Here is a 7,255-nt window from a genome sequence, read left to right as displayed (position 1 = left end):
CCTTAGTTTGAGGGGCTGCCTTAGACTGAGGGGCTGCCTTAGTTTGAGCGGCTGCCTTAGTTTGAGCGGCTGCCTTAGTTTGAGGGGCTTCCTTAGTTTGAGCGGCTGCCTTAGTTTGAGGGGCTGCCTTAGTTTGAGAGGCTGCCTTCTTTTGAGATGCTTCCTTCGTTTGAGAGGCTGCCTTCGATTGAGGTGCTGCCTTAGTTTGAGGGGCTGCTCTTAGTTTGAGGGGCTGCCTTAGTTTGAGAGGCTGCCTTAGTTTGAGCGGCTGATATAGTTTGAGAGGCTGCCTTAGTTTGAGAGTCTGCCTTATTTTGAGGGGCAGCCTTAGTTTGAGGGGTCGGCTTAGTTTGAGGGGCTGCCTTTGATTGAGAGGCTGCATTAGTTTGAGAGTCTGCCTTTGATTGAGTGGCTGAATTAGTTTGAGTGGCTGACTTAGTTTGAGGGGCTGCCTGAGATTGAGGGACTGCCTGAGATTGAGGGGCTGCCTTAGTTTGACGGGCTGCCTTAGTTTGAGGGGCTGCCTTAGATTGAGGGGCTGCATTAATTTGATGGGCTGCTTTAGATTGAGGGGCTGACTTAGTTTGAGTGGCTGCATTTGTTTTTAGGGGCTGCCTTTGGTTGAGGGGCTCCCTTAGTTTGAGGGGCTGCCTTACTTTAAGGGGCAGCATTAGTTAGAGAGTCTGCCATATTTTGAGGGGCAGCCTTAGTTTGAGGGGTCGGCTTAGTTTGAGGGGCTGCCTTTGATTGAGAGGCTGCATTAGTTTGAGAGTCTGCCTTTGATTGAGTGGCTGAATTAGTTTGAGTGGCTGACTTAGTTTGAGGGGCTGCCTGAGATTGAGGGACTGCCTGAGATTGAGGGGCTGCCTTAGTTTGACGGGGTGCCTTAGTTTGAGGGGCTGCCTTAGATTGAGGGGCTGCATTAATTTGATGGGCTGCTTTAGATTGAGGGGCTGACTTAGTTTGAGTGGCTGCATTTGTTTGAGGGGCTGCCTTTGGTTGAGGGGCTCCCTTAGTTTGAGGGGCTGCCTTCGTTTGAGGGGTTGGCTTAGTTTGAGGGGCTGCCTTTGATTGAGTGGCTGCATTAGTTTGAGAGACTGCCTTTGATTGAGTGGCTGCATTAGTTTGAGGGCCTGACTTAGTTTGAGGGGCTCACTTAGTTTGAGGGGCTGCCTTAGATTGAGGTGCTGCATTAGTTTGATGGGCTGCTTAAGTTTGAGCGGCTGCCTTAGTTGAGAGGCTGCCTTAGATTGAGGGGCTGCATTAGTTTGAGCGGCTGCCTTTATTTGAGGGGCTGCCTTAGTTTTAGGGTCTGCCTTAGTTTGAGGGGCTGCCATAGTTTGAGGGGATGGCTTAGTTTGAGGGGCTGCCTTTGATTGAGTGGCTGCATTAGTTTGAGAGTCTGCCTCTGATTGAGTGGCTGCATTATTTTGAGTGGCTGCCTTAGATTGAGGGGCTGCATTAGTTTGAGAGTCTGCCTTTGATTGAGTGGCTGAATTAGTTTGAGTGGCTGACTTAGTTTGAGGGGCTGCCTGAGATTGAGGGACTGCCTGAGATTGAGGGGCTGCCTTAGTTTGACGGGGTGCCTTAGTTTGAGGGGCTGCCTTAGATTGAGGGGCTGCATTAATTTGATGGGCTGCTTTAGATTGAGGGGCTGACTTAGTTTGAGTGGCTGCATTTGTTTGAGGGGCTGCCTTTGGTTGAGGGGCTCCCTTAGTTTGAGGGGCTGCCTTCGTTTGAGGGGTTGGCTTAGTTTGAGGGGCTGCCTTTGATTGAGTGGCTGCATTAGTTTGAGAGACTGCCTTTGATTGAGTGGCTGCATTAGTTTGAGGGCCTGACTTAGTTTGAGGGGCTCACTTAGTTTGAGGGGCTGCCTTAGATTGAGGTGCTGCATTAGTTTGATGGGCTGCTTAAGTTTGAGCGGCTGCCTTAGTTGAGAGGCTGCCTTAGATTGAGGGGCTGCATTAGTTTGAGCGGCTGCCTTTATTTGAGGGGCTGCCTTAGTTTTAGGGTCTGCCTTAGTTTGAGGGGCTGCCATAGTTTGAGGGGATGGCTTAGTTTGAGGGGCTGCCTTTGATTGAGTGGCTGCATTAGTTTGAGAGTCTGCCTCTGATTGAGTGGCTGCATTATTTTGAGTGGCTGCCTTAGATTGAGGGGCTGCATTAGTTTGAGGGTCTGCCTTATTTTGAGAGGCTGCCTTAGTTTGACAGGCTGCCTTAGTTTGAGCGGCTGCCTTAGATTGAGAGGCTGCCTGAGTTTGAGGGGCTGCCTTAGTTTGAGCGGCTGCATTAGTTTGAGGGGCTGACTTTGGTTGAGGCGCTCCCTTAGTTTGTGGGGCTGTCTTACTTTAAGGGGCTGCATTAGTTTTAGAGTCTGCCTTAATTTGAGGGGCTGCCATAGTTTGAGGGGATGGCTTAGTTTGAGGGGCTGCCTTTGATTGAGTGGCTGCATTAGTTTGAGAGTCTGCCTCTCATTGAATGGCTGCATTATTTTGAGTGGCTGCCTTAGATTGAGGGGCTGCATTAATTTGATGGGCTGCTTTAGTTTGAGCGGCTGACTGAGTTTGAGAGGCTGCCTTAGTTTGAGAGTCTGCCTTAGTTTGAGCGGCTTCCTTAGTTTGAGGGGCTGCCTTAGTTTGAAAGTCTGCCTTAGTTTGGGCGGCTGCCTTACTTTGAGGGTCTGCCTTACTTTGAGAGGCTGCCTTAGTTTGACAGGCTGCCTCAGTTTGAGCGGCTGCCTTAGTTTGAGAGGCTGACTGAGTTTGAGGGGCTGCCTTAGTTTGAGTGGCTGCATTTGTTTGAGGGGCTGCCTTTGGTTGAGGGGCTGCCTTACTTTGAGGGGCAGCATTAGTTTAAGAGACTGCCTTAGTTGGAAGGGCTGCCTTAGTTTGAGTGGTTGGCTTAGTTTGAGGGGCTGCCTTTGATTGAGTGGCTGCATTAGTTTGAGAGACTGCCTTTGATTGAGTGGCTGCATTAGTTTGAGGGGCTGCCTTATTTTGAGAGGCTGCATTAGTTTGACAGGCTGCCTTAGTTTGAGCGGCTGCCTTAGATTGAGAGGCTGCCTGAGTTTGAGGGGCTGCCTTAGTTTGAGCGGCTGCATTAGTTTGAGGGGCTGACTTTGGTTGAGGCGCTCCCTTAGTTTGTGGGGCTGCCTTACTTTAATGGGCTGCATTAGTTTTAGAGTCTGCCTTAGTTTGAGGGGCTGCCATAGTTTGAGGGGATGGCTTAGTTTGAGGGGCTGCCTTTGATTGAGTGGCTGCATTAGTTTGAGAGTCTGCCTCTGATTGAGTGGCTGCATTATTTTGAGTGGCTGCCTTAGATTGAGGGGCTGCATTAATTTGATGGGCTGCTTTAGTTTGAGCGGCTGACTGAGTTTGAGAGGCTGCCTTAGTTTGAGAGTCTGCCTTAGTTTGAGCGGCTTCCTTAGTTTGAGGGGCTGCCTGAGTTTGAGAGTCTGCCTTAGTTTGAGCGGCTGCCTTAGTTTGAGGGTCTGCCTTACTTTGAGAGGCTGCCTTAGTTTGACAGGCTGCCTTAGTTTGAGCGGCTGCATTTGTTTGAGGGGCTGCCTTTGGTTGAGGGGCTGCCTTTGGTTGAGGGGCTGCCTTTGGTTGAGGGGCTCCCTTAGTTTGAGGGGCTGCCTTACTTTGAGGGGCAGCATTAGTTTAAGAGTCTGCCTTAGTTGGAGGGGCTGCCTTAGTTTGAGTGGTTGGCTTAGTTTGAGGGGCTGCCTTTGATTGAGTGGCTGCATTAGTTTGAGAGACTGCCTTTGATTGAGTGGCTGCATTAGTTTGAATGGCTGACTTAGTTTGAGGGGCTGACTTCGTTTGAGGGGCTGCATTTGTTTGAGGGGCTGCCTTAGATTGAGGGTCTGCATTAGTTTGAGGGGCTGCCTTAGTTTGAGGGGCTTCCTTAGATTTAGGTTCTGCATTAGTTTGATCGGCTGCTTTAGTTTGAGCGGCTGCCTGAGATTGAGGGGCTGCATTAGTTTGAGCGGCTGCCTCAGTTTGAGGGGCTGCCTTAGTTTGAGGGGCTGCCTGAGATTGAGCAGCTGACTTAGTTTGAGAGGTTGCCTTAGTCTGAGAGTCTGCCTTAGTTTGAGCGGCTGCCTTAGTTTGAGGTTCTGCCTTACTTTGAGAGGCTGCCTTAGTTTGAAAGGCTGCCTTAGTTTGACAGGCTGCCTTAGTTTGAGCGGCTGCCTTAGTTTGAGGGGCTGCATTATTTTGAGGGGCTGCCTTAGTTTGAGCGGCTACGTTAGTTTGAGAGGCTGCCTGGGTTTGAGGTGCTGCCTTCGTTTGTGCGGCTGCATTAGTTAGAGAGTCTGCCTTTGATTGAGTGGCTGCATTATTTTGAGGGGCTGCCTTAGTTTGAGGGGTTGGCTTAGTTTGTGGGGCTGCCTGTGATTGAGTGGCTGCTTTAGTTTGAGAGTCTGCTTTAGTTTGAGGGGATGCCTTCGTTTGAGGAGTTCGCTTAGTTAGAGGGGCTGCCTTAGTTTGAGGGGCTGCATTAGTTTGAGGGGTTGCATTAGAATGAGGGGCTGCCTTAGATTGAGGGGCTGCGTTACTTTGAGGGGCTGCCTTAGTTTGAGCGGCTCCCTTAATTTGAGAGGCTGCCTTAGATTGAGCGGCTGCCTTAGTTTGACGGCTGCCTTAGTTTGAGAGTCTGCATTAGTTTGAGCGGCTGCCTTAGTTTGAGGGGCTGCCTTAGTTTGAGGGGCTGCCTTAGTTTGAGAGTCTGCCTTAGTTTGAGCGGCTGCCTTAATTTGAGGGTCTGCCTTACTTTGAGAGGCTGCATTAGTTTGAGGGGCTGCCTTAATTTGAGTGGCTGCATTAGTTTGAGGGGCTGCTTTTAGTTGAGGAGCTCCCTTAGTTTGAGGGTCTGCCTTAGTTTGAGAGTCTGCCTTAGATTGAGCGGCTGCCTGAGTTTGAGGGTCTGCCTTACTTTTAGAGGCTGCCTTAGTTTGAGCGGCTACGTTAGTTTGAGAGGCTGCCTGGGTTTGAGGTGCTGCCTTCGTTTGTGCGGCTGCATTAGTTAGAGAGTCTGCCTTTGATTGAGTGGCTGCATTAGTTTGAGGGGCTGACTTAGTTTGAGGGGCTGACGTAGTCTGAGGGGCTGCATTTGTTTGATGGGCTGCCTTAGATTGAGGGCTGCATTAGTTTGAGGGGCTGCATTAGTTTGAGGGGCTGCCTTAGTTTGAGAGTCTGCCTCAGTTTGAGAGTCTGCCTTAGTTTGAGCGGCTGCCTTAGTTTGAGGGTCTGCCTTACTTTTTGAGGCTGCCTTAGCTTGAGGGGCTGCCTTAATTTGAGCGGCTGCATTAGTTTGAGGGGTTGCCTTAGTTTGAGAGTCTGCCTTAGTTTGAGAGTCTGCCTTAGTTTGAGAGTCTGCCTTAGTTTGAGCGGCTGCCTTATTTTGAAAGGCTGCCTTAGTTTCAGCGGCTGCCTCAGTTTCAGCGGCTGCCTTAGTTTGAGAGGCTTCCTGAGTTTGAGGGGCTGCCTTAGTTTGAGCGGCTGCATTAGTTTGAGGGGCTGCCTTTGGTTGAGGCGCTCCCTTAGTTTGCAGGGCTGCCTTACTTTCAGGGGCAGCGTCAGTTTGAGAGTCCGCATTAGTTTGAGGGGCTGCCTTAGTTTGTGGGGTTGGCTTAGTTTGAGGGGCTGCGTTTGATTGAGTGGCTGCATTAGTTTGAGAGTCTGCCTTTGATTGAGTGGCTGCATTAGATTGAGGGGCTGCCTTTGATTGAGGGGCTGCATTGGTTTGAGGGGCTGCATTGGTTGGAGTGGGTACATTAGTTTGAGGGGCTGCCTTAGTTTGAGGGGCTGCCTTAGGTAGAGTTCTGCATTATTTTGAGGGGCAGCCTTAGTTTGAGAGGCTGCCTAAGTTTGAGGCGCTGCCTTCGGTTGAGAGACTGCCATAGTTTGAGGGGCTGCCTCAATTTGAGCGGCTGCCTTAGTTTGAGGGGCTGCATTAGTTTGAGCGACTGTCTTAGTTTGAGGGGCTGCCTTAGTATGAGCGGCTGCCTTAGATTGAGAGGCTGCCTGAGTTTGAGTGGCTGCTTTAGACTGAGGGGCTGCATTAGTTTGAGCGGCTGTCTCAGTTTGAGAGGCTGTCTTAGTTTGAGCGGCTGCCTGAGTTTGAGGGGCTGCCTTAGTTTGAGCGGCTGCCTTAGTTTGAGGGGCTGCCTTGGTTTAAGGGGCTGCATTAGTTTGAGGGGCTGTCTTAGATTAAGGGGCAGACTTAGTTTGAGAGTCTGTCTTAGTTTGAGAGTCTGCCTTAGTTTGAGAGTCTGCCCTAGTTTGAGGGGATGCCTTAGTTTGAGGGGTTGGCTTTGTTTGAGGGGCTGCCTGAGATTGAGTGGCTGCATTAGTTTGAGAATCTGCCTTAATATGAGGGGATGCCTTAGTTTGATGGGGTGGCTTAGTTTGAGGGGCTGCCTTAGTTTGAGGGGCTGCCTTTGGTTGAGGCGCTCCCTAAGTTTGAGGGGCTGCCTTCGATTGAGGTGCTCCATTAGTTTGAGAGTCTGCCTTAGTTTGAGGGGCTGCCTTAGTTTGAGGGGTTGGCTGAGTTTGAGGGGCTGCCTTTGATTGAGTGGCTGCATTAGTTTGAGGGTCTGCCTTAGTTTGAGGGCATTCCTTAGTTTGAGGGGTTGGCTTAGTATGAGGGGCTGCCTTAGTTTGAGGGGTTGGCTTAGTTTGTGGGGCTGCCTGTGATTGAGTGGCTGCTTTAGTTTGAGAGTCTGCTTTAGTTTGAGGGGATGCCTTCGTTTGAGGAGTTCGCTTAGTTAGAGGGGCTGCCTTAGTTTGAGGGGCTGCATTAGTTTGAGGGGTTGCATTAGAATGAGGGGCTGCCTTAGATTGAGGGGCTGCGTTACTTTGAGGGGCTGCCTTAGTTTGAGCGGCTCCCTTAATTTGAGAGGCTGCCTTAGATTGAGCGGCTGCCTTAGTTTGACGGCTGCCTTAGTTTGAGAGTCTGCATTAGTTTGAGCGGCTGCCTTAGTTTGAGGGGCTGCCTTAGTTTGAGGGGCTGCCTTAGTTTGAGAGTCTGCCTTAGTTTGAGCGGCTGCCTTAATTTGAGGGTCTGCCTTACTTTGAGAGGCTGCATTAGTTTGAGGGGCTGCCTTAATTTGAGTGGCTGCATTAGTTTGAGGGGCTGCTTTTAGTTGAGGAGCTCCCTTAGTTTGAGGGTCTGCCTTAGTTTGAGAGTCTGCCTTAGATTGAGCGGCTGCCTGAGTTTGAGGGTCTGCCTTACTTTTAGAGGCTGCCTTA

This window comes from Heterodontus francisci, unplaced genomic scaffold (genome assembly GCF_036365525.1).
Source record: "Heterodontus francisci isolate sHetFra1 unplaced genomic scaffold, sHetFra1.hap1 HAP1_SCAFFOLD_57, whole genome shotgun sequence".
NCBI lineage: Eukaryota > Metazoa > Chordata > Chondrichthyes > Heterodontiformes > Heterodontidae > Heterodontus > Heterodontus francisci.
This window is presented reverse-complemented; position numbering follows the sequence as displayed.